General features: G+C 29.1%; 1 long non-coding RNA gene across 1 annotated transcript; it reads right to left on the reverse strand.

The window, feature by feature from the left end:
• Window positions 1-14,321: 14,321 nt before the first annotated feature.
• Window positions 14,322-18,672, reverse strand: LOC147809975 (uncharacterized). The gene is made up of 3 exons (XR_015433977.1): window positions 18,413-18,672; window positions 15,078-15,237; window positions 14,322-14,475 (listed from the first exon to the last, which is right to left on the reverse strand). It is a non-coding gene; the product is annotated as an uncharacterized LOC147809975 (long non-coding RNA).
• Between the last annotated feature and the right edge of the window lie 9,079 nt (window positions 18,673-27,751).

Here is a 27,751-nt window from a genome sequence, read left to right on the forward strand (position 1 = left end):
ATAGAGCAGGGGTTTCCAACTTACATGAGGCCGCAATTAAAAACGCCAGTCAAGTAGCGGGGCTCAACTTTATCAAAATTTTATAAAGGACTCTTTAATGTTTGAAGGAACGTTAAATATTTCTTTCAGATTTTTATCCAGTTGTACGAAATAAAAGTATTGAATTACGAATAATAATAAATATTTTCTGGAATAAATATTTTTTTGAAAGCAAAATCTGAGAAATAAATCTTTTTGCACTGTTGGTATGTTAATTTTCACAGAAACGAAGAAATTAGGTTTCTTTAACGAAAGAAAAGTATTTTAAACCCATTTAGATTTTTTACGAATATTGCCCCCCTAAAAATGACAATATATTTTAGTTACTACCCACAAAAAATTACCTCGATGGCCGTTTGCTGCCCGGGAGCCGCCAGTTGGTAACAACTGCTATAGAGTTAGTGCCACTAATGTTTTTACGAGAAAATAAAAAATAAAAATTTAATTTTAGCCTGAAGCAAATTCTTATTGCTGTGTATTTTGAAATTATTTTATTACTTAAAAATGAAAATATTACTTTCACAAAAAAAATTTATATAAAAGAGTAGACAAATTTTGGATTGGTCAACCCCCAATCTCTAATTAAGGAAACAGTCCAATATTAATTACATTAATAGCATATGAAAATAATAAATTTAAAGTAAATTAAGAAGTGTAAAAATAATAACATAACTTGGAAATATTAGCAAAAAATATACAGATCCAGATCAATATTCAAACAAAATTTATTAATTTACAATCACTTTGATATTTGTATACATAAACAGAATGTCTTAATTTTTATGCAAAATTTTTAAAATTTAAATATATTTTTTATACATATCACAGCACTAATTAAAAAAATACAAAATATTCACACAAAAATATGATAGATGTTTTTGTTACTAAGAGAGGGCATTGAACTCAAACTTATTTTTTATTTACAGTAATTTAAAATAAAAATTATGTTATGCCTCAAGGTTTACAGTTTTGAAATTTTGGTTCATCTGAAAAAATTTTTCAATATTTTAACAAGATACTAGATACTAAATTTCTTGATATACTCTGCCTCATCTGAATTAAAATTTACAATTTAACTAAATTACTTTTTTACAAACATAATTTACTACTTGATAAAAAGATTAAAATTTTATACAGTTAGGAAAAAAAATATTGTAATTTTTTTTACAAATTTGTAAATGATGGTGAGTATTGGAGAAAAACCAATATTTTTATTACATATTCGTTATTAAACATTTTGTGATGCTATGACTTTAACTATATCAAATTTTTCAGTTGATTGTAAAAACACAACAAGATTTAAAAAAAATTACACATAAATAAATTTTTGGAGCCTATTCACAAAATAATAATTGTTTTTCCAAACACAGGTTCTTCATTCTCAAAACTTGAAACTATACACATTCCTTGTTTGTAAGCTGTACTTGAAACTAGTACTTTTTAAGTGTGAAAAAACTGTTTATAACCTTCTTGAATTCTGGTAATTTCGGCAGAATAAATATTTTTATGAATCTGGTTATAGCAATATTTTTTCCTGAGTCTCCTTCTTGATTAAAAGCATTGAAGCTGTTGGTGCCTTTGTGCTTATGAAAGAAGATTATAAATAATATAATTTATGCAAATAAAATGTGCAGAAGAAACAAAATTTGAATCCTTATTTTTTAAAACATAGAAGGATCGATCAAAGCAAGTGATATTTTACTTACTGTCAAGTCATGTCAAAACCATGTAACTCCCTTTAAATTTCGCCTGTTTTTTGGTTTTTATTTTATTTTATTTTATATTTTTAATGTGTTTTTCGATATTTGAAAGGGTCCTACATGTAAAAAATTTCCTTTTTTCCTTCGGGAAATAGGGTATAAAGGGAAATAAGGATAAATTCTGGATAATTTATTTATTTTTATTTTATTTTATATTATTTTTTAAACTTTTTCAATATTTTCGTTAATTTAGCGTGAATAAGGTGTTCTATATATAAAAACAGTACTTTCATTCACAAAAGAGGTTTTTGTACATTATAAAATGCTCAACAACTTTTCATACTAGGAAAAACTTTCTTCATGCAGCGTAAATGTATATAAAAAGGAAATGTGCATAAAAAGTATGTAGAAATGAGTGTTATGTGTATAAAAAAAGAAACTTTCTCTGTGATAAATTTTTTTTTGTGGGGAGGGAAGTTACAAACCATATCAACCTTCATCCATGAAAAGGTACCCCATCATAGAATCGAGTTAACATGTCTTATATACTAGTGAATTAGAATTGTATTTTTGTAGTGGTAGATACACTACAGTTTTAATAAACCCCATCTTGTCTAGACTAAAGAAAACCTTGTTAATGTATATTATAAGAGCCGGGATGGCTCAGGGGATAGAGAGTTCGCCTTCCAATGAGGTGGACTGGGTTCGAATTCCTGCGATGGCTGGTCGATACGAATTCAGCATACGGCTTGCACCAAATACAGTGCTGACGTTAAATATTCTCAATGGTAGACTGGTCATGGCATAGAGTTCCTTGTCGTGAGGCTTATCGTGGGAGGTTTTCGCATTTTTCCTCTCCATGTAACACAAACGCGTGTTAGTTCCATCTAAAAGTCTTCCATTAAGGCATATTTCTCCCAAAACTTGATCCAAGAGTTCCCTTGTTTTCCGAATTGAGTTCGAAATTACAAGACTACGGAGTTGAACATTGTAGTTGTAAACCCAAAAAAGTGGGTCGGCTGTTCAACGACGGTTATAAAAAAAAGTAAAATGTATATTTGTATATTATAAACGGTGATGAACAGCTGACCCAATTCTGAGTTAATATCAATCAATGTTCGATTCCGTAGCCTTGTAATTTTGATCCCAACCCAGAAGACAAGGAAACTCCTGGATCATGCATTGGGAGAAACTAGCCTTCGTGGAGGATGCTTTGATGGAACTAACCCACATTTGAGTTACCTGAACAGGAAAACCTGACATAGTTAGCACTTCGGCGAGGGGATTATAACCCACGTTCTGTCAACCACTGAGGATATATTACGTCAGAACTGTGATCGTTCCTAGAAAAATTCGTATCAACCAGCCGCTGCTGGGATTTGAACCTGGGACACCGCATTGGGAAGTGAACTCTCTATCTGCTGAGCCACTGCGGCTCCTTATTGATATATTTTATAATGAGAAAGAACTTTTTTACTTCAAGCACTCAATTACGCCTCACTTCATTGATGCATTTCATTTATTATTACATACTTGTCGTTGAACAGTCGGGACAATTTTTTTGAGTTTAAGATTACCAATGTTCAACTTCATAGCTTTGTAATTTTGAACCCAAGTCAGAAGACAAAGGAACTCCTGGATCAATTACGGAAAATAATGTGCCTGGGGAGAAACTTTTTGATGGAACTAACCCCAATTTGCGCTACATGGAGAGGAAAAACATGAAAATCCCCCATGGTTAGCATGTGCAAAAAGATTCTATTCCATGATCCGTCTACTATTGAGGATATTTCACGTCAGCACTGTGGTCAGTGTGCGGCGGCTGAGGAAATTGTATCCACCAGCCATCGCTGAGATTCGAACCCGGGTCAACTCATTAGAAGGCAAGCGCTCTTTTCCTTGAGCCACCAATTACTGGTGTATCGTATATAATAAATCCTTAAAATGGAAATATGATTTAAATGGTTTTTCTCTTGTTCATACTCAAGTTAAGCCAATCTTTAGATAACGCCCTCTATCATTGAAATATAAAAATGTTGAAGAAAAAAATCCACTAACGAGAAAAAGTTTTTTGTGATACTGATTTTTAATAAAATGCATTACATTTAATGCAACTACACGATTTAAATGCGTAGTAAAGTATATCGTTCTCGTATCTAGTTCTGATTAATATTAGTATTTTTTAAAATGATAAAGTATTTCTTAGCTTATTTTAATACACTTCAAGAAATTCAAGATGTTAAAATATTCTATGTGGCATTTTATTTCACACTTTTTTAATTGGCGAATTTCGAATTGGCGACTTTTGAATTGGCGACTTTAGTTCGGCAAATTCCAACTGGCAGACAGAAACAATATTCGATTATAACAACCCTAGAAAACCTTTTCAGTCTTCGCTCTTGTCCAGTAGAGTGAAAGTAAATTTTAAAAAAATCGCTATTTCAAGAGTTAGCATTTTATTTTCGATAGGACTTGCAATCTATAATGTAAGTTTCCATTTTTGTTGATATGTTTATTAAAGATGTTTATATATATATTTATATTTCTGTGCATTTTTTTTCCATTTATTTTAGTATCATTGTTTTTTATCAATAGTTTTGTTTTCAGTTTTTTTCAATAACATAGAATTTCGTTTTATTAAAATTTATATCAAATCATTAGAAATTAAATTGCAATAGAAATGTTTTATACAAGAATATATATTAAATGGTTTACAAATATTGAATGCTTTAAAGTTATTTTAGGAAGATTGGTTGTTTAAACATACGTGTTTAAATTTGTTTAATTATGTTATTATCTACTATTAACTGAGAGAACTAGAATGATTCACGGTTTCATGATATTTCAGTATCACTCCTGTTTGAAAATTCGAGCGATATTAAAATCAAATATCGCGATTTGTATTTACAATATTTAAAATCCACAAGTCTTGTTTTGTATTCATGTGATTTGAAAATAGCATTTCCGAACCAATTTTTCTTGCTGAAATTAAATTAACATCTTAAACGTAAGCGAAGATTTAGCATTTGCACATTTAGAACATTTTTATGACATTTATAGAGATGTATCAAAATTTTGACTGGTTTACGTACACAGTGAAAATTGGATCTCTTTCCCTGCCGGTTCCGGGTTAACTGGTGAAATTTGGATTTCTAATTTTCTACAGAAAAAATATATTTTAGGTAATATAAATCTAAAGATGTTTATTACACGAATATATAACCAAAAACGTGTTTTTATTTTTTAGATTTTTTTGAACTAAATTTCAAAAAAAAAAATTTCGATAAGAAGTCTGGGATGACTGACTATTCGCGGATGCAAAGTAATTAACATATAACTGCAAAGTAATTAACACATAATTAACGAAGTAATTAACTTTGCTATGAAGTGGTGCATGTGCTATTTAGGGGACTTTATAACCAATTAATATTTCATTTGACTTACTTAAATTTTCAATAGTATTTACTAATTTAGCTTCGGCTGAACGTAGTCTTTTAAAAATACAATAATGTGATAAATAAATTGAAACTACCTGACAACTATAAACGTAGTTTGCGTGCAAGGCGATCTACCTTAGAACAATCTGTTTAAGTTTTCGAAACTTGATGAAATTTTTTTATTTAATAATAGGTGTTCCTTTAGAAGAAATTTGGGTCCGTTAACGGACTTTTCACAAAATATCTTTTCATGAAAGCAGACCTTTCACAAAATAATTTATCTTTTAATCGGTCTCTTCATAAGTTTGTTTATCTTCATTATTGTTTTGCTAATCAAACAAATCCTTCCCGGGGGGGGGGGGGACAGCAAGACGGTTCGAAACGAACTAAGTTTTCCAAGTTTCCCTAAGTTTAAATTCCAATTGTAATATCCTAAGAAAATAATTCTATATTTACAAACATTGTGTGCACATTCTGATTCATATTAAATGATAATTTTTTTAAAAATAAATAATGGATCAATTTATATTTAATCATAAAATTAATTACTAGAATATTATGCAAATGAAAATTAATTTCTGGCAATTTTTTAAGTTAAAATATTATAAACTTAAAAATTGTGTGTAAACTTAATGCGTAACACATTAAAAGTGATACATAACTACGTTGTGTTATTTAAAATATGTCAATTAAAATTATTAAAAATGTGAGTGATTCTGTTTCCATTATTCGTCCGAAATGAATATTCTTCGTTGAGCAGTATAGGCTAAATACCAAATATTTGTATCTTGCATCTCTAATTTAGTAGCAGCAATTGTTGAGCAGAATTTTGTATCTATTTACAATATAAAAACTTCTTGAAAAGGTTTTTGCCAACTTTTGCCATAACAGGACCCTATTTGCACAAATTCACAAAAGCAGGACCCCGGTAGAAAGAATGAGACTTAACGCTTATTTTATATTCACAAATTATGAGTAGTTTTTTTTCACAATTTTACAAAAACAGGACCTTTCACAAATTGTCTGGACAGACATTTTGATCAATGATCAATGTTGAACAGAAGGCTCATAAAGAGGTTTTGCGGTGTTTAATGTTAAAAAACTATTTCCGTATTCTTGTTTCTTTGATCGCCAAAACATGAAGTACTTCGTACATCAAGTGGCAAACAAATGTGTTGCACGAAAAACGAACACGGCAGTTCTCTCATACTGTGAAAACGAATCCCTTCTAGGGTTAGCCGTACAGTAAGGGAATTTTTACCAGGCTGTCTGGTAATTAAATTTAATTAGAAAAGGAGTAACGAACACACTTTACATTGAAAATTTTTTTCGAAATTTACCGATGACCAATTTTATTCAGACAGGCTTCTTTTCGCAAATTTATTCTGAAACGCAAATTTATTCTGAAGACTGTAATAAAGTTTTTCTAAACTAGTATTTTTCTTTTTTGTAACATAATGTAATCAGGAAAATATTTTTTTGTTTGTTTTTCAAAACAAAAAGAAAAATCAAAAATTTTTTACCATGCAGTAAGCTCATTACCATGCAGCAATTTATACTTATTTTTTTTTAAGAAAAAGTTTATAATTACATAATTCAAACGCACATATTTAATAATTTTTGTTTAAGTAATTGGTCAGTTGTCATAATTTTCTAAAGATCAAAGTAAATAATTGTCGCCTTTTTTATATTTATTTTTAAATACATACTTTCGTTTTAAAATGCCTTTCTTTTTAATTTAGAATATATTATTTTTGAGTTAAAAACGATATAAAAATTGTTGTCTTTGTATTTGTTATATTTAGGAAATGGTTATAATACATCAAAAATATAATTTACTTCTCTGAGAAGCTATAAAAGTCCATAATTTCATATAATATGTAGTATCTGTGCTTTCATATTTATTTTTTTACTTCAAATCTGGACTAGCTCTAATATCTATAGAGCAAGAAATAACGTAATTAATGGAACCTGACAGACTCAAAATGTTGACTAATCATTTTGCCAAATCTTCAAGAAGAATGATTTGATTCTGGGTTGTTTCCTGTATTGAAAGATTTAATTAGGGCTGAAATTTATGTTTAGTGTTTAATATTAGCAAAATTATTTTTTTAAAGGATTTAACAAGGACTGAAATTTATGTTTAGTCCGGGGTCTGTCCAGACATTTTGTGAAGGGTCCTGTTTTTGTAAAATTGTGAAAAACCTTTCATAATTTGTGAATATGAAATGAGCGTTAAGTCACATTCTTTCAACCAGGGTCCTGCTTTTGTGAATTTGTGCAAATAGGGTCCTGTTATTGCAAAATTGCTAAAAAACATTTCAAGAAGTTTTTAAATTGTAAATAGATACAAGATTCTGCTGAACAATTGCTGCTACTAAATTAGAGATGCAACATACAAATATTTGGTATTTAGCCTATACTTATCAACGCTGAATCTTCATTTCGGACGAATAATGGAAACAGAATCACTCACATCTTTAATAATTTCAATTGACATATTTTAAATAACACAACTTAGTAATGTACCACTTTTAATGTGACATACATATTAAGTAAACTTAAACAATTCTTAAATTTATAATATTTTATTTAAAAAATTGCCAGAAATTTTTATTTACATAATTTTCAATTAATTAATTTTATGAATGAATGTAAATTTATCAATTATTTATTTACAACAAAAATATGATTTAATATTAATAGGAATGCGCTCACGATGTTTATAAAAGTAGAAATATTTTCTTACAATACTACTTTAGGAATTTAAACTTAGGGAAACTTAGTTTGTCTCGAACCGTCTTTCTTCACCCCCCGCCGGGAAGGGTTTATTCGATTAACAAAATAATAATGAAGATAAACAAATTTGTGAAGGCTCCGATTAAGAGATAAATTATTTTGTGAAGGACCCAAATTTCTTCTGAACATACCCCTGTCAACAGATTTATTTTTAAACAATTATTACAGAGAAAAACACGAAATAGATAAACAATCAAAATTTGCTGAAAAACAGAAGAAAAGAAAACTAGATGCATGGAAGTAAGAGTAATATTCAATAAATATATGCATATAAATACTGAAATTTTTTTTCCAAATATATTATGTTTTGATAAATTTACGTATAAAGTTAGCATAAATTTTGGTAAATATTAAGTATTAATAAAACCGTGATATTGAAGTATCTTAATTTCTCTTTTTGTCATAAAGTATTGATTTTGAACTCTCTTCTTATAGATATATAACCCGGACATTGTAATTTTTTCCACGAAGCTATTTTTAGATTGGTTATAAACAATATTGGTTATAATCAAAATTTTACCTTGAGATTTAGACATAATATTTAATTTCATTAATGATTGTCTTCTTAATTTATTTTCAGATTCAAATAAGCTGTCTAATCGATATGTGATAATGGCTTCCCGACATTTGACGGAATAATCTAAACCTGCTTTTCAAATGGCCCGTTTGAAACTTCCCAGGTAATATATAATTAAGTTTAAGCTCGTCTTTACAATAGGAGGCTAATTCTAAAATACCATTTGTTGTTATTTTGAGGGCTGAGTGTGTGTCTTTGTTAAACATGCCTGTCGTACATTTCATTTGTTCTCACGACTCTAACTAATGTAAAGAATCTTGCAAAAATATATTCCTATCATCAGAAGTAGTGAAAGGAAAATTTAAATTTATCATTATTTCTTGTGCCAGCATTTGGAATTTTAACATTCACAATCTTCCACCTAGTTAAAATTATTTTTATGAATAAAGAAGTGTCTTCATAGTGTGGTAGATCGTTTTTTTTTTTTGGCCCACCTCTAACAATGCATTTTTAACAAAATCGTTAAAAATTTGCAATACCAACCTCACATTTTGTCTCTCTAAGCTGGAAGGAGAAAGCGTTTTTAATGTGAGTTTAAAGCCATATTTGGCAAGATTAATTAGCTCAGACTTGGTGGTTCAGAATTTCTCGGTGGGTATGGTTTATTCCTTATTCAAAGCTGATCATGACGTCATACCGCGCACTGATCTCTAAAATCAGAACTGAAGGATACTGTTTATACTTCCTGTAAGAAATGAGTTGTGAATGTTCGAATTTGAATTAAATACAGATTATTTGTATTAAACATTTCTTATGTAGTTTTTTTTTAAAAATTTTTTAAAGGATGACTGAGTTGAAGAAAAGCTATTCCATTTTTTTAATCTATTATTATTAATCTATGATGTTTTATTTGATGATAAATAATCATTATGCCACTTTTAAGGTCCTTAATTTCTAGAAAAAAAGTCCTTAAATTTTTTGATAAAAGGCCCTAAAAGTGCTTAATTTTTGCTTTGATAGAAGAGTGGGAACCCTGAGTAGAAAAATCGACTTACGATGATTTTTGTATTGTAAGTAATTGACCGATGGGAAAGAAAAGCCTGAAAACCCTTATAGTACTAAATATTTTTTTTTTTTTTTTTTAATTTTTGTTTTGCATCTGTCGCTTCGAGCACATGTTGATTTGAAAATTTTAGGTTTTACTTAGAAACATAATTTTTCTTCAAAATTATCGTGAATTAAATAGTTTCATATTACTAAAGAATTCTGTGAAAACCTCAAAGATTACTGATTATTATTTTCGACTATATGCTCCGGCGAAAAACATACGATTCTTTATATAAATGTCGCGAATATGTTTAGTCCCGCAGTGGACTGATCGTTAATTTACGGTTCCCAGCAGATCACGGAAGTCAAGCATCACTGGTTGCGGTCAGTGTGCGGTTGGGTGACCACTTCGATTAGTCTGCGTAGGGACCAAGGGTGTGCGGTATGGGTCCTCATTAAATTGTTCTACCTTAAAGTGCTCGTCTTCGCATGCAGGTGTCGTCGGGCTACCGAAGCGAGGGTGCCATCCCCTCTGCAGACGATCAAAATTGTGATGGCATGTTTCTCAGACAGTCGCCAATAGCCCATTGTGCAATTCTTAGTGCGACATAGATGAACTATAATAACAACAACAACGAATATGCTTGTTATTAATAATAACCGGTTATTATAATTAAGTTTTTTTGGTAAATGTCTTGCACTCTTACTAAGTGGTTGTGTTGTTATTAATATTTGCCATTGAAGTTTGGTAAGTGTAATTAATTCATCATAATTTATTGCAAATTCAACTGAAGTGTAATTTTTGTATGTCTATGTACTGTGATAATATATCTGCCTTGTCGAATTAAAAAAAAGGACTTGGTGTAAGGCGAATTTTTAGCTAAGTTTAAATTTAAGATATGAGCTTTAAAAATTTAATCTTACTATATCATAAAGTTTAAATTTAAAATAATAGATCTAATTTAAAATAATAGATCTAATTTAAAATAATAGATCTATTGATGCTGGTTAGTTTTAGAAATCTTGAGTTCATAGTTCTTCATAGTTGATAGTTCTTCATAGTTATTGAGTTCCACGGCCCGTTATGTCCCTGCACTTATGTTTTCTTCTTTTTCTTCTTTAAGTTAACGGCTATTGCTTGGTACACATTGACACAGTATATCATACAGTGATGCTTTTTTTAGGTTAAGTGTTTTAAAAAACAAAAAAGTAAAAATGTTCAGACAGAATTAAAAACAGTCTAGCATCACACAAGTATTCATATAACTTATGAGCAGCGTACAGAAATGGCGGATGTTCGCCTCTAAAGTAAACAAGAAAGGGATATTATCTAGCTGGTTGCACAGGAAATTACCATATGTATTAGAAACTCTAGCCAAATGCGTTGAAAATTACTAAACTAATCAAATTTCATTTGTAACTATTGATGTTTTTGTTGTTTCTAATGCCACTTGCTGCACGGGCTAGCCTGCTTGGTGAAACCGAGCAAATTTATGGCAGAGTGTGCGTTTCTTGTTTTTTCAGTCACGCCATCCTATGGCCAAGAATTCGTCTTCAGCCAGGCACACGTCACAGCCCGTTTAATAGGGCGGATCCATTCATACATCCATATATTCATCCACAGATCGTAATTTTGACCTGAATCAGAGAACGATAAATAAACCCTTATTTATCGTTAATAAGCCTTAATATATCAGTAACTATTGATAAAAACAACTAGCAAATGTGATAAATTCTGATAGATTATTCATTTTAACCGCATTTTATCATACTTAAATAAGATGATATTCCAAAGAAGGATAAAACTTTTTGAATTGATAATTGAAGAATTCTTTCATAGATGACAAATGGACAGATGTTGAGTTCTTAAAATCGTCTGTTGCAAAGAAATAAATAAAAATGAACGAGACACTCCTTACACAGATGAGAAAAAAAATCTTGGAAATTTGATTCCTGAACCACAGTTATTAATTTGGAACAATTTAAAATCATTTGAAGCATCCAAAGATTTAATTGATCGTTGATCAAGTAACATGTGATTCTATGCAATAATATAAGTATAATTGAATGGAATTTTCTTAACCATAATTCTGTTTTATCTTTTTTTTTAATAACTTAGCGAAAAATAATTTTTAACAAAAATGCAAAGCAAATAATTAAAATAATAGTAACAAATACAAGAAACGTATTTAAAAAAATCTTGAAAATTAATAAATGAGAAACACACACACACAAAAAAAAAATCACTTGTTGCAAACACCCGCTGCTCACGCGCAACTCATAAAGTGGTGAAATATGATGCAGCGATTTGATTTGGCGAGATTTATAAAAGACAATTTAAAATATTTCTTTAAACTTGACTGACTTTGAAACGTAACTTCAATTTCTTTTTTGTATGATTAAATTCCTTTATTTCACTCCTTTTCCTGATTTAGATTTTTATTTTGAAAATTATTATAAAAATATTTTGAGAGATGAACTATAAATCTACATTTCCTTTCTTTTTTTGTTCGTATTCGTTTATTATTAATTCGAATTTAAGACAGCATCTTTATTGTTTTGTTAAGTTCGAGTGTAAGTAATTTTTCACTTTTTTTTAAAAATTCGCATTAGTTTCATTTCTTCCTGTCCCTTGTTATGAATTTTGTTTAAATCTTTTAAAACATATTTTTTATACAATAGCGACAATTTTTAGAGGCATGACGGTATGGATCTCGAATCAGTTAGTTTTTGCTTATTCCAAACTATTTTTTTCCTATGTTTTCAGATAATTGTAAAGAATTAATGTAATTTGTGTCGAAAATAAATGCAGAAAATTTCTACAGCTAAGTATACTTAAATAGAGTTAATAAGTAAATTCCAATTTTTATCTGATTTGGCTTTCTTTAGCGGTTTAAGATTTTCCTACGACGTAATTTTTAATGTTTTTGAAACTATTTGAACTAAGAATATTTGATTCGTCATTTTAGCGTTTTTTTCCTTATTATGGGAACTTCAAAATTAATGTACGTAATTCATTAAAACTCCAATTTTGATCCATATAAATTTTCCTCATAACATGTCTACTATAAGAAGTTAATAAGCTTCTAAAATTTATTTCGTTTGTATTAGGCTGGAATCTTGAAAACTTCGACATCTCTCTTACTAGCAATCAAAATTTAATTGGTACTCAATTAATTTATCGTCATTCGAAGCATTTATCGTCAATCGAAATATCGTCATCTTTCCTATTAGCTAGAATCTCAACTGGAGCTTTGTGATGAAATTGACAATGTGTTACAAAATCCCTCAAAACCACAAGCAAATGTCACCTTAATTTTATTGCTAAATAGAATTTATACCAAAAAAAAATTAAAATTGATCACTTTTCGCCTAGCTAAAGTTCTCAAATTTCAAATAGTGCTCTGACCGCAAGTTACTATTGTTTTTTTTAATTTTTTTTTTTAAATTTGTAAGCTACAATTTATCTCTATTTTTATCCCCAATAGAAATCCCATACAGCACGTTGACTTCGTTATGACATCCTAAAGTTGTCATCTTTAGGATTCTGTGACTTCCAGAGGAAGTCCTATATTTACCGCTAAATGTCCTACGGATGTCATCTGCGTGTTAGAATGTCCCACCTGCAGATATCTTAATGATGTCATAACTAGGACAGTTTCAGGATACCTTTAGAACGCTTTAGAATGGCATTAGGATATAAAAAAAACCTGTTTAGTAAGGATTTAGATAACTTGTGGGATGCATGTTGGAAATGGTATGATAGTAATAGGAGGGTGTCTTATTTTGAAAATAAATTTCATCTTCGAAATTTTTATTAATTTTAGCAACTTAAATAAGGTTTTTCTTTTAAATTTACTGAATTAGAGGTCAGAAAAATGTTTTCTAAATGAAAAAAAAGGTGATAGTTTTTAATTTGTATACCACTCTATTTTTCCAGAAAAATGGGCTATTCCTCTACTTTTTAGGAAAATTAGTGAAGGAAAAGGGAGTAAAACAGTTAATAAACAAACGTATCTAAAGAAAAGAATAATGTATCATTTTAATACAAAAATATGCAAGATAATTGGATTTCACATTTCTATTGCTTGGAATGAAAACTTGGCCATTATTAAAAAGTCTAATTGAATGTACCCTTTGAACACCAAGGAAGGTTACAAGTCTCCTAATTAGCGTTAGTTTTCTGTAAAGAATATTTCTTATTAAATTAAATTATGAGACTTATTGAATCTTTTATGTACATTGTAATTTATGATTGCTTCATTATTGCTCATATTGTTTAATGTAGTAGATATATTAAATATCTTATAATAAAATAATGAATAATTTTCATTTTAATGTTGCTCTAATACTGAGAACTTCGCATTAATATTTAAATTTCTCGTATGATCAATTGAAACTAGTTAATTGGCAAAATAATTCTCATTACATTCTTCTGCAAAATTTACTAAAAAACATTTTATATTATAAATAGTTTAAATGAAGTTGTGACTATTTTATCAAAAACTCAAAATAGATGTTTATGGATCACATACTTTATTGTTTAGTTATTGTGTCAATGATGCAATTTAAAAAAACAATTAAAATTAGAAAATTATCTGTTTTGATATACAAACTAAAACAGCTGTTGCCATGTTTTGCTGAAGAATTGTTAGCTGAAGGCATACTTAAATCAGTATCTTGAAAATATTAAAAATAACTTGTTTTAAGGATTTATCTATTTTTTGCAGCATAAATTTAGTGTATGCAAATAAATATGAGAATAGAAAAAAATAAACAATATTAGAATCACATAAGTGAAACTTTTATTTACACTATTATTTCCTTAATTTTTTTACAGAATAAACTCTTCTTTCTTTAGCATGGCGCAACCAGCCTCTAATAATGCTTCCAACTTCATTTACTTTAGTGCATGTGAAAACACTGCAAACAGCTTCTAAATCGTAACAAAAAGAAAATATAAACAAACCAGTAGGTATTTTCATGAATAAACATAAAATTATTTCAGAACCTGTTTAAAAGGTATCTCAAACTAAATTAGTAGAAGCCCAGATTTCTGTTACTCTCAGGAAAAATATTATGGGGTAACCTTGTTAAGCTGCTTTTTCAATTGCCCATCATACGTAACTTAATACTAGTTCACAAAAAATAAAATGATTTGATACATGTTTGATTCATTGTTATAAGAATAATCTAGTAACAACAACTGTAATAATGATAAAGCTATTAGTGCAAACACATGTAACAATGATCAGAATATTTTAAAGTGCAAGTCAAAAAAAGTGTTGGATAACTGAAGTATCGTATGATTACCATTCTACTATGACTGGAAAAGATGGTGATACTAATAACAATATTATTTCAAACAACACACTCATAAATTATTCCAATGTTTGAAATTTATAAACTCATTGAAAATTCATGGAATACTAAATTTATAGTATATTAAAAAGTTTAGCAGCACAAATTTTAACTATATACTGTCAAACTACAAATGGAATAATATATATATATATATAAACAGAGATTAAATATTACCAATAATTGCACCTGACACTCTGTAACCAAAAAATCTTTTTTTTTCATTATTGCCCATCCAGCTTTAGAGTTCAACAACATCATCAGGCATGATGTGACGAATAGCTCGTCTTGTACGTTCTTTAAAATCAGTTCCATCAAGACTTTGCAATCTAGCAGACTATGAGAAAGAAAAAAAATTATACAAATAACAATATTTTAAAAAAGCAAATTGACATGTAAATGATATAATTAATAAAAATTTATTTTAAAGAAAACAAAATTTCATTCTGAAAATAGTTTATCGTAAATCTGTCCTTGTAAAAGAACGAGCTCTTGGAGAATCAAGAAAAAGACAATACTAAAATTTAGCATACAATTTTTTTTTGTAAAAATACAAATATGTAAATACTAATTAAATGTTTCAACCACAATTATCAGTTAAAAATGTTAACAAAAATTTAATAATTGAGAAAATATGCAGATCAACTACAAGTAAGTTTTATATGCCTTTTAAAGCACTAAATATTTTATCTTAAGAGATCATTGAATATTTTTTAACCCCATCAAAAAATACATATTATGAAACACAAGATACCTACCTAAAATATATCTATAAAAGTAAACTAAGAATTAAAATGTAAACACATATATTTAAACCAGCTTCACAATGCAAGAGGTGAATAATGACAAATATATTTACAAGAACTTTTTAAAAGAAAATAAACTCCTTACAGATTCAATAACTTTTTTCAATACTTTTATTAACTTTTCAATATTTTTTTAAAAAAAAGTATTTCTTGAAATACTAAGTAGTGAGCATGAAACTAAGCATTAAGCAGGAGAAATTCTAATAACTGCTTTTGAAACAATGACATTAAAATGAGAAAATGTAGACACTATTCTGTATAAAATTAGTTACACGTATAGACATTTTGATCGCGTCCATATGATTCTTTTTTAAATAATAAACTTAACTAATATTAATATAAATATAATTTAAGAACTATTTTTAAAAAGATATGAATTACTGAGATAGTGAAAATAATGTGTAATTATCTTCAGCAGTTAAAATTGGTAGCCTGATTAAATTTAATATAATAGTTAAATAACTTTGCAACTTTTTATTAATTTTAAGACAGATTGATTATGAACAATCATATAAGGAGAAAAATTGAATTCATTGCAGCAAATGCTGCACTTTACTCAGACTAGGACGGAAAAAAAAACCTGCAGCCCTTTTGCCTGGTTATTTACTTGGCTAAGTATCTCTAATTTTAAAAATCCCTATGGACCGCATTTTTTACACAAGGGAACGCTGCAAGCTCTATACGCCTATACTTCCAGGCAGGGTTGGGGTTTTGGACGTCCTACACTGGTTTTGGACAGGACACGTGGGTTTTACTGTCTTAAACTGGGTAAAACTGTCCAAAACCTTGAACTTTGTTAAAAGGTAAAAATTCTATAGGTGTAACCATTGTACACATAATAATTACATGTATCAGTAAATATTTGATATTTTTTACACAATTTACTATAACTTATTAAAGGAAAATAATATAATAGGAAAAGGTTTATAATTTTTGAAGCTCCACAATTCATTGAACATCAAAAGTGAATACCTAATCCTATAAATATAAATATGCTTTTAATACTGATAAATAATATTTTTGCATAAGGATAAATATGGCAATATTAAAAAATAAGAATTTTTCTTTAAAAAAAATACTAAAATTATTCAAAAATTATCCTTTTATTTTTCACAATTTTTTTTTTTTTTAAATTTTATAATTTCTGCATCACAGGATGATAAAAAAGACATCTTGTTAAAAAAAAATTGTTTTTGAATATAAATATATTAGTTTAAATTGAAAATACAAAATAACTGAAAAATGTATTCACAGTTTTGAAGGGCATAACATCAGTTTCTGTTACTGACACTGATGATGTATCACCACTATGCTAAAAGAATTGAACATGAATGAAATAAAAGTATTCTTGAATAGTACAATAGATAAATAAACCTGTTTATGACAAACCAAGCACTTAGTCCCTAATATTTTAACCTGTATGGCAAGACCAAACTTCAGTTATGTACTATTGAGTGAGAGGACCAATTGAACTTGATTAATCTTCCTTTGTTTAAATTGAAGAGTCAAACAATATTAATAAAACATTATTCTTTTAAAAACAAATATTCTCTAGTATATTTAATTATCAATATGTTATTAGTTCTATGTTTATTTTACCTCTTAAATATTGTTCAGATAAAATTGTGGCATAATTTGAGTGAAAGGGTTTTGGACAGTTTAAGATAGTTTTGGACAAAGGGGTTTTGGACAGGACGGTTTAAACCGTGGATTAATCCCTTCTGTCCTAAACTTTGCCAACCCTGCTTCCAGGTTACTGTTTCGGGCGTATTTTAAAGCCATTTGGCTCACAACGCGATCATTGTGTTTTGAGAACTTGCAAGAGAACATTGTGATTCTTGCAAACGTGGTATTTGATTACTTATTACTTGTGTTTACAATGCTAAAGGTGCTAACACTAACGTAAGATGATGCACAGCTTGCAACAAGAACAAACAATAATAAACAAATTGAAAGAGGCCAAATCAGGATTGCCAAAAAAGGGAGTTATTCAAAATCTAGCAACCATGTCACCTTTTTCGCAATACATCTCTAAAGAAATAAAACAAATTTTCACTTCTTACTCACCAGAATTACTTATCGTTATTATCTTATGAAATACAACAGATTTGAGCTTAAAAATTATATAATTTATTTCTTTTGTTAAAAACAAAATTATCAGTTTGAAAATATAGCCTAGTGGAATAAGCAGTAGCAAGTATTGAGTTGGAGATTGTTATTGTTTACATTTATATTGAAAACACCATTCATAGACAAAATTTTGTAAAAAATGGTAAAATAACAATATACTAAATAATGAAGATGAATAGCAATATTGAAATAATTTAAATGTCATTTCATTTGTAGTTAGAAGAAATGATTAATTTAGGGTTACCAAAAAAACATGCCAAATAACAAGTTGAACTTAAAGGAAGAAAACAAAAATAATAGAAAGAATGAGTTATCAGAACAGATAAAAATTTGCCTCACGAAATAATAAAAGTAAAACTTCCTCAATAATTATGAAAAAATTAAATAAACCACGCATTTAAACATTTAGTAATGTATGTAAACATTGCAAACATGCGTGTAAACATTGCAATTGAGATATTAAAGATAATGACGGGGGTTCAAGTACACTTATAAATCAAATATATAAGTAGATAATAAAAAAAAAAGAAAGATAAACAAAAAAGAAACTAATAAGATATTTGAGCTTATAAATACCTTATTGTTTAGATTTCACTAGCAGAATTGCTCTTGTCACTGGATAAAAGAAATAACATTAACGGCAAAGTTGAAGTTAACACGCATGCGCTGAACGATGATCCTACAAGACTCCTAAAACACTCCTTTGAGAGGCCTGTCATATTGCTGTCTATTTGTGACATCCTACGAAATTCTTTCTTCTGACACTTTACGGATATGACTGTTCCAGGAGTGTTCGGAATGTTTTGGGATGTCTTTAGGACGAAATTTGCTGTATGGGATGTTAACCACTTTCTGACGTAAACTTAAACAATGATAAAAAGAAAAGTAATAAAATGGAAATTTTTTTTAATATTTTTAAAGTTGATTAAAAGAAGAAAGTAATTTCATTGTAATGACTGCTAATACCCCAAATCCCCCCCTTCCGTCTTTCAGAATATTTAGCTCTACATTTATCTTTTTAATTAAGGCACAGATAGAATTTTTTTCTTTTTTCGCTCTAATTCGACTTAAAAAAACGAAATTTTTTAAATTTTAATTTAATTCATGATGAAATCTCTTTTTATATGTCTAAGTATAGTATATTTCAGGGCTCTCCAACTGCAAAGAGCCCACGGGCCAGAATTCCGGTCACTGATCACCTGACGGGCTGCAGTTTGAAAAAGTTGAACAATAACCTCTTATACAATAACAATTAATAGTTGAATTATTAATTACTAGCCGCCTAAGGTGGCCAGCTGTCCGCCACGCTAAAGGTTTCCACAAATAAAGTTTTTTAAAACATAGCAGGAAATCTGAAGATTAGTGGACAATTAAAGTGTTTCTGTCCTGCAATTTTGTCTTCATATCCAGTTCTGCTGCAGATGTGTTATAGCTCTTGAGGATGTTTGAAGATGTAACTTTGCTATGGTAACCTAACCTATAATATAACTATCAGGTGGAGACTTGTTTTTTTTTCTTAAAAAAAGGCCTCAGAAATTGTAAAAGCATACAAAAGTTGCTTTAAATACATGAAAAGAACACGAAAACGAATTAATTTTTTATGGTATCTATTTCTCTATAATTTTTTTATGGTATCAATTTCTATTTCTATATCGCTACAAAAATTAACGTCGGGTAGACTATATTTGAGGGTGCCCCTTGATTCTCGCCAAGTTGTGATCGCGGTTGAGCGCCAAGCTGGGCGATGTTGAAACCCAATTGTGATTCTCAACGGTTTAAATTTTAGCGTTATTAATGTTCAACGGTATACGTAATTTCAGAGGTCCATTAGTTCTTCGTTAGATACCGGCTGGTAAGGTTACTTTTACTTCTGGTCAATAAGATCGAAGGTATGTGGGCAGTCATAAAAAGGGACTTTATAAAAAAATGTCATCACCAGTTCGGTACCACAAACGCCATTTTCGATTCATATTTCGCCGAATTTATGTGACGATGGAGGTACACAGATTCTATTCACGATAAATTTAGACAGTATCTAACTGTTATTAGATAATTCTGTGCACCTAAATCTGAGTATATTCAAGCTTAATGAAGGAGTTGTTTTTTTTTCCTTTTCTTTCTGCACCTACTCCATTAATTTTTGCTTCGATTCAAAATCCTTTTTATTGGATTTATTAATTTTGCTTATATTGAGTTCATTGCAAGCTTTATCCGATGTTTTGTTGAAATTTTCCAATGTTTTTTGAAATATCATTATGTTTTGGCCGTTATTTCTGTTACCACGGTGTTCCGCGCAAACAGGAATAGCGCCAAACATAAGTCACCAATTTCGCCAAGGGGCATCCTCAAGTATAATTTTCCCTTATCGTCTTCGCTTAAGAAAAAAAAAAGAGCGTGGAAAGAAGAAGAAAAACTTATTATAACAATTATGAACAGCAATAAATATATCAAAGGGTAGCGTTCTATTTACGTATCTAATATGTTGCCACATTTTTAGTACAAAAGTTAAAGTTTTATCAACTTTGATAAATGTAAACTAATGCGAACCTTACAATTAAATTATTAATTCCTTCGTATATTATTGGTTTAAGTTGTCGAAAATTAATATTTCAATTGTAAGGTTCGCATTAGCATACATTTATAAGAGTGGAGAAAAGTATATGCATTTTTTAATAGTTTCTTGAATATGGCTCTTTGAAGACGAAAAAGCATAGATTTTCTTACAAAATGACTGATAACTAAGAAACTAATCCAAATTTTTGAAAAAGAAAAAAAATACTTCTTCATTATGTCAAAACACAATTATGTGCCGAGTTTCGTGCCTGGGCGAGGCTTCTGGGGCGATATATTGTGATTACAGACACACACACACACAGCCGCGTTTATTATTATGTACTAGCCGCCTAAGGCGGCCATCTGTCCGCCACGCTGAAGGTTTTCACAAATAAAGTTTTTTAAAACATAGCAGGAAATCTGAAGATTAGTGGACAATTAACGTGTTCCTGTCCAGCAATTTTGTCTTCATATCCAGTTCTGCTGCAGATGTGTTATAGCTCTTGAGGATGTTTGAAATTATATAGCTACAACGCTCAAGAAAAAAAAACTAAAATGCTAAATATATGAAAAGAACACGAAAACGAATAAATTTTTTATGGTATCAATTTCCATTTCTATATAATTTTTATGGTATCAAATTCTATTTCTATATCTGTTACGTCAAGCACTCAGGTATTATAATTTGATCTAGTTGCGCTTGTATAATTTTGATCTAGTTGCGCTTTCTACGTCATTTTGTGAACATCGTTTGGTTTGTTATTTAACATCGTTTGGTTTGTTATTTCTAAGTTAACTTTCAAAAAATTGGCTGGCATCAGCATTTTTATTCTTTAAGTTGTTTATTTTTTCTTTTGGAATTCGTTCCTTTTTAGCGAAATGTTTTTCAATCTAATCGAATTCTTTGCCGACTGTTCTCTGTATATATAAAGAAAATAAAGTAAATATTTTTAAAGTGTTGTGAAAAGAATTTTTAGTTGTACAAAGTACTACAATATCGCTATAAAAATTATCGTCTTCGCTTAAGAAAAAAAAAAATAGAGCGTGGAAAGAAGAAGAAAAACTTATTATAACAATTATGAACAGCGACAAATATATCAAAGCGAAGCGTTCTATTTACGTATCGAATATGTTGCCACATTTTTAATACAAAAGTTAAACTTTTCTCCACTTTAATAAATGTAAACTAATGCGAACTTAACAGTTAAATTATTAATTCCTTCGTATATTATTGGTTTAAGTTGTCGAAAATTAATATTTCAATTGTGAGGTTCGCATTAGCATACATTTATAAGAGTGGGGAAAAGTATATGTATTTTTTAATAGTTTTTTGAATATGGCTCTTTGAAGACGAAAAAGCAGACGAAAAGCATAGACTTACAAAATGACTGATAACTAAATAACTAATCAAAATTTCTGAAAAAGAAAAAAATACTTCTTCATTATGTCAAAACACAATTATGGGCCGAGTTTCGTGCCCGGGCGAGGCTTCTGGGGCGATATATTGTGATTACAGACACACACACACACACACACAGCCGCGTTTATTATTATGTATAGATGTATAGATAGATAAAACAATAGAACAGAAGGATTATAAAACAATTTGCTTACATTTTAATGGGAAAACAAAGACCGTTCAGCCTGAATAAGAAGTTGGCGGGCCGCTAGTTGGACAGCCCTGGTATATTTCATGAGAATTGTAGTCTTAGAATTGTAAAATACAGTTTCTATTATAGTACTCAAATTTGAAATAACTAATTTAAAGCGTAATTTTTTTTCTCTATCTGCTTAATCGATGTTTCCTATCTGACGCATAAAAAATGATATTTTGGCTATGCATTGTTTTATAAAATTGAAAAAGTACAAATAAATCAAGAAACTTTTTAATTTAATGATACAATGGTTTCACGGTAAAATGAATTTCTCTATGATTTAAAAACGAAATTTATAGCCTTTGGTAGGTGAAGTTGAATTTGGCGATTAAGTGCGGTGTTTTTATTTTTATTGAGTTGTAACTCGTGCAAGTTTTAAATAAAATACTGTTCGCCCATTTGTAGACTCCTGTTAGACTTTTATTCTTTGTATTTTAAAGCAAGTTTTATTTATTAATACATACTTTTAAATTTATTTCTCAATTTCTTCTTTCGATATTGATTCATTTAAAAATATTTTCTTCACGCAAACATTTTTATCAGAATATTTTGATCACTATTAACTCTAAACAGTCCCGCAGTGGACTGATAGTTAAGACACGTTTCCCAGCAGATCACCGAAGTCAAGCATCACTGGCTGCGTTTAGTTTGCGGGTGGGTGACCACTTGGATCAGTCTGCGTAGGGATCGAAGGTGTGCGGTATCGGTCCTCGTTAAACTTTTCTAATGTAAAGTGCTCTACTTCGCGTGCAGGTCGCCGGACTACCGAAGCCATCCCCTCTGCAGAGGATCAAAATTGTGATGGCATGTCTTCGTATCATCCTCAGGGATGCTTCCCAGACCGTCGCCAATACTCCATTGTGCTGCTCTAGTGCGACTTAAATGAATTACAATATTAATACTAAACATGCCAACACTTAATCTATACCTATTTCTACCATAGCCGGTCGAATGAGCGGACTTTGTTTCTTGATTGAATGTATGAAATATTAATGTTAGAAAGGAAATAAACATTAAAAGAAACTTTATAATTAAACAAAATTGCATATTGCCAATTTTTATATATTACAAACGCAACGAATAATAATTTTTATTTTATTGCTCAGCGCATAGTTTACATACACAGGTATGTTAGAATTGTACATTTTCCGCAGACAAATTTTTCACATTTAGAACAGATTTTGATGGTTTTATTGTCGTTACAACATCCTATTTGGCATGTCTTACGTTCAACCAGTATATCTACATTTTCAGAAAATTCATCTTCATCAATTTCTGAGAGCTCTAGGCCTATATTATTTATTTCTTCTAAGAACTTGTGCTGTCTTGATTGTTTCGATATTTTTCCGTAATTTAAAAAAAAGAGATTACTTTATTACTACCTCTGAGCTAATTAATTTAACATAAGGAAATCAAAATGACCTTTACCATACATCAATCTAAACAAAAACCATACAACTTGATTTTGTAATTTTCAGTTACATTAATTTCACGAGCATAAACTACGTTTTGTAGTTGTGCTCGAAATTTTTCAGGGTAAACCTAGTTTCTAGATATTTTTTTTTGTAAGCTATTTTTGTGTTTTTCGACTGTTTTCAGTCGGCAGAGAAACGCAGCAAATGATGTCGAGTTGTATTTTTGCACATCGTATTTGGCACGACAGCCTCAGGTTGGCCAAAGTCTTCTGTTGCAGATTCCGGATGCATTGTTGTTGAAGAGGTCGCTGATGGAAGGTTTCAGGGCAGTTTCGATGTATTTTTTGGCATTCAGGATGTTACAAAGCTTTTAAAAGTTAATAAGAGAGTTGGACAAAAATGTAATGGATTGCATTTTTCGATTACAGTAATCAATTACTTCTAATCATGATTACAAGAAAACATAATTTGTTACAACTGTAATCGTCCTTACAATAAACAATTACAGTAATCAGTTACTTGTAATCGTGATTACAACTTTGATTACAGCTGTAATCGTGATTACAATAGTCGATGACAGTAATAAATTATTTTGTAGTTTTGATTACAGCTGTAATCAAAATTTTGATTGCAACTGTAATCATGATTTCAAGTAATTTCGATTACAAGTAATCACAACAAAAACGATTACGGGTAATCATGATTACAGTTGAAATCAAAATTTGCAATCATGATTACAAGTAACTTATTACTGTAAGTGAAAAATGTAATCGATTACATTTTTGCTCTACTCTGATGTAATTTAAAATTATGATCACTTGTAATCGCGATTATTTGTAATCGTGATAACAAGTAATTGATTACATAGCAGTGATTATCTGTAATCAATTACAGATGTAATCGATTTCTGTAATCGGCGGCCAACTTTGGTTAATAACCTTGAATGACTTTGATATATAACTTCATTTTCTTTTTTGTATGATTAAATTTCTTCATTTCTCTCCTTTTCCTTATTTAGATTTTTAGTTTGAAAATTATTACAAAAATATTTTGAGAGATGAACTTTTAATCTATAAAAACTAGATTTTTTTTAAAATAAGCGCTGTTTTCTCACTAGTTTATCGGTCAGTTTTATTGCTTGCATATTAACTAACATTTAGGTACTAATTAAAAATGTTTCAACTCACGGAACTCCTGTGATCTTACAACAGCTCAAAAACTTTTCGACCCATTTTGTTCAATTTTTTTATTTTGCCATTTGAAATAAAATTTTTTAGAAAAGATGTAAAAAATTTTGTTAAAATTTTTAAAGTTTTTTTACTAATATTAAATAAATAAGAAATATTTCTGAAAAATCATTTGTAGTTTATAACTATATTTGGTTAAAAGAATTTTAGTACTGTGTTTAAAAATATTTCGATTAGTTTTAAAAGTTCTAAAAAGCTCTTTATTCGTCAAAAGAAATTATTATGACGATAAACTCATTTTAGTCATAAAATGTAGACAGGAATCAAATTGGGATGAAGTAAGGTGCTCTGAATAAAATTCAAGCACTCTAGTCAATCGGAAAGTTGAACTTTTCATCATAACTTTCTATCCATTAAGGCAGAGAAACAAGTTGACTAAAAAGTAATAAAGTTATTCTGTAAATAAAAACCCTTCAAGGAAATTTAACATTTTTGATCAAAAAGAAATTTACATAGATTAGAAAAGAAATTTAGATAGATATTGTTTTATTCTAAACAACGGTTTAAAAATTCGAGATATAAAAAACTGTTTCGAAAATCATAAACCTATACAAAATCATTTGTTTTAAAAAATTTAAGTATTACATTTTCGACTATATGATTGAAATTGGGTATAAAATGTTTTGAAATTGAGTTTAAAATGTTTTGTTTCTAGGTCTGATCTTTGTCAGCATTTTTTAAAATTGCAAAGAATTTTCAACACATTTTAATATTCTATAGGAAATTCTAATTGTCTTCGTTTTTTCAGAATTAATCTTAAAATGGAGTTTTTAACGCCCGATGGTTGAATTGACCGTTCTAGAGTAGCATCTAGTATAAGTCTTAATTTGATTTCAATTAATGCATAGACTGAAAATGAAAAAAGCTGGAATATGGTTTCCATTAAAATGAAAACGGAAAAATAAAAAGAAATAAACGTTGAGGCTGGTTATCAGGGAAACAGACTTTTTTATTGTGGAATTTGGTTAATTTTAATCGATGCGAAATAGTAAAAGAATTTTTTTTAAATCCATATCCTTTTCATAATTCATACCGAGGAACCATAGGGTTCCTCGGAACACAACTTGGGAACTGCTGTTCTCATCGATTCAGATAATAGTTAATCAACAAATAATTCATTGATCTTCTTCTTTCCGCTTGCCCTTCCTAAGTCAAAATGTAATATGATCTTTTTTCCACCACCTTCTTCATTCCATTTTTTTTATTTTTAAAGTTTTGCGTTTATAATTCCACGTCTAATTTTACACTTTTCATGGAAAAACTGTACCGTTCTGTTAAATGTTCAGATATTTAAAATTTTATACTGTATGCGTTCGATTGTATTTTATTTGATATGAGTAATTGGTAAGCGCCATGCTTTTCAGTGGGATTTATCTCCTGGTAAACACAAGCTTGAAATTTCTTCAGTATTTTAAAAATATATTCTCCCACTGTTTTCTTATATTTTTCATTAAGTAAAGTTTAAAATTCAGCTAAGTACTAAATAATGATTTAACCCATTAATGTGCCTAGCCACAAATAGTAGTCTATCTATGAAAACTACTTGGGTGAAAAAAGTTATAGAGCACATTTATCTACACTACATCAAGTGGATATTTCATTCTGTTGCCAACCACTTAAGCTTAAGAAAAGAACTATTCGATGAACTGAGATCGAAACATAAATATTTATACATAATTAATGTATAGAACTATCTAGTTTCTACAAAATAATTCGGGAAATTGAGACGCTTGTGCTACCACTTTTTCCTTTTTGAATAATTTCAAAAGGACGCCAAGCACAAATGAGTTAAATCGCTTGATATTTTTTTAAAAAAAATCTTTGATTTTAATTTTACTGTTACAGGAGTAATAGGAATTTTTCTTACTAAATCTATGTTATTTCGTGAGCAATTATTCTTAGTATAATAAGGGTTCTTACTTTATCTCAAGGAATATTCTTAGAAGTAATGTTTTTCTCATGACGTTATAGATTAATTCAGAGGTTTCTGTTCCCTGCATCGGTATGAAAAAATATATAAGTAACAAACTTAAGTACTGTTGCTAGAAACATACGTGAATGCATACAAAACATACATAGAATACTTACGAAAATTTAATCATAAAAGAAATCGCACAAAAAATCCTAGTTATAAACTAAAATTCAGAAATATACTTGAGGTATTAAAATAAAATGTGTTTTTGAATATAGTGTAGAATAGTTTTTGAATATAGTGGAAATGGTATAGAATTTTCATTTTTCCGAAAAAATTCCATACTATTTACTGAAGTATAAAACAAAATTGTAGTATAAGAAAATATTCCTTTTTTTCTTATACTGCAAAATTCGAACAATTGTAAGTTTTTTAAATTCGAAAGAAGTAGAAATATGATTTTGCTACCTGAAACTTATTAACACAGCAATATATTTACTAAGAATTTTAAAACTGTAAAAATATAAACGTGACTTAATGTAACATGTAAATTTTTATCTTGATTTTTTTTAAAAAACATTGAACAACTATTAAAAATGAAGGAAAAATTTTAAGAAAACTTCTTAAAATAAAGTAATTTTTAGAATACTATAAAATATTCACAATAATTTCATACTTATTAAAATTAATAATAAAGTGCACATGGGATGCAATTTTTTTAAAAAATCTCATTTGTCATATTTAGTTGCCCAAAGGTCGATTGCGACTATTAATTTTTTCCCCTTAAAACATAAGTTATTTTACAGTTACTAAGGTTACTTACAATATTTTCGCTGGGGTAATGAGATATCTATAATTGAAAATTTTAAATGCCTTGTCCTTAATGAGTTTTGTTATGAAGTTCTAATTACAAACAAAGTAAAAAATTGAACGTTTTCCTTTTTGAAATTTTATTTTACTTTGGCATATTTTAGATTCGTCTAGCCTCAACTTGTTTTGAAAGCTGACCAACACAACCTGATTCTCAGAAAGTGAATGCCATTCTCTGATGTTAATGGAATATTATGGATAAGTACTTTTTGTATTAATTCTTATTAATTGTATTTAAATGTCACAGGCTGCTAGGGGTCACT

This window comes from Parasteatoda tepidariorum, chromosome 5 (genome assembly GCF_982258835.1).
Source record: "Parasteatoda tepidariorum strain Cologne lab strain chromosome 5, Ptep-v5.0, whole genome shotgun sequence".
Classification (NCBI taxonomy): domain Eukaryota; kingdom Metazoa; phylum Arthropoda; class Arachnida; order Araneae; family Theridiidae; genus Parasteatoda; species Parasteatoda tepidariorum.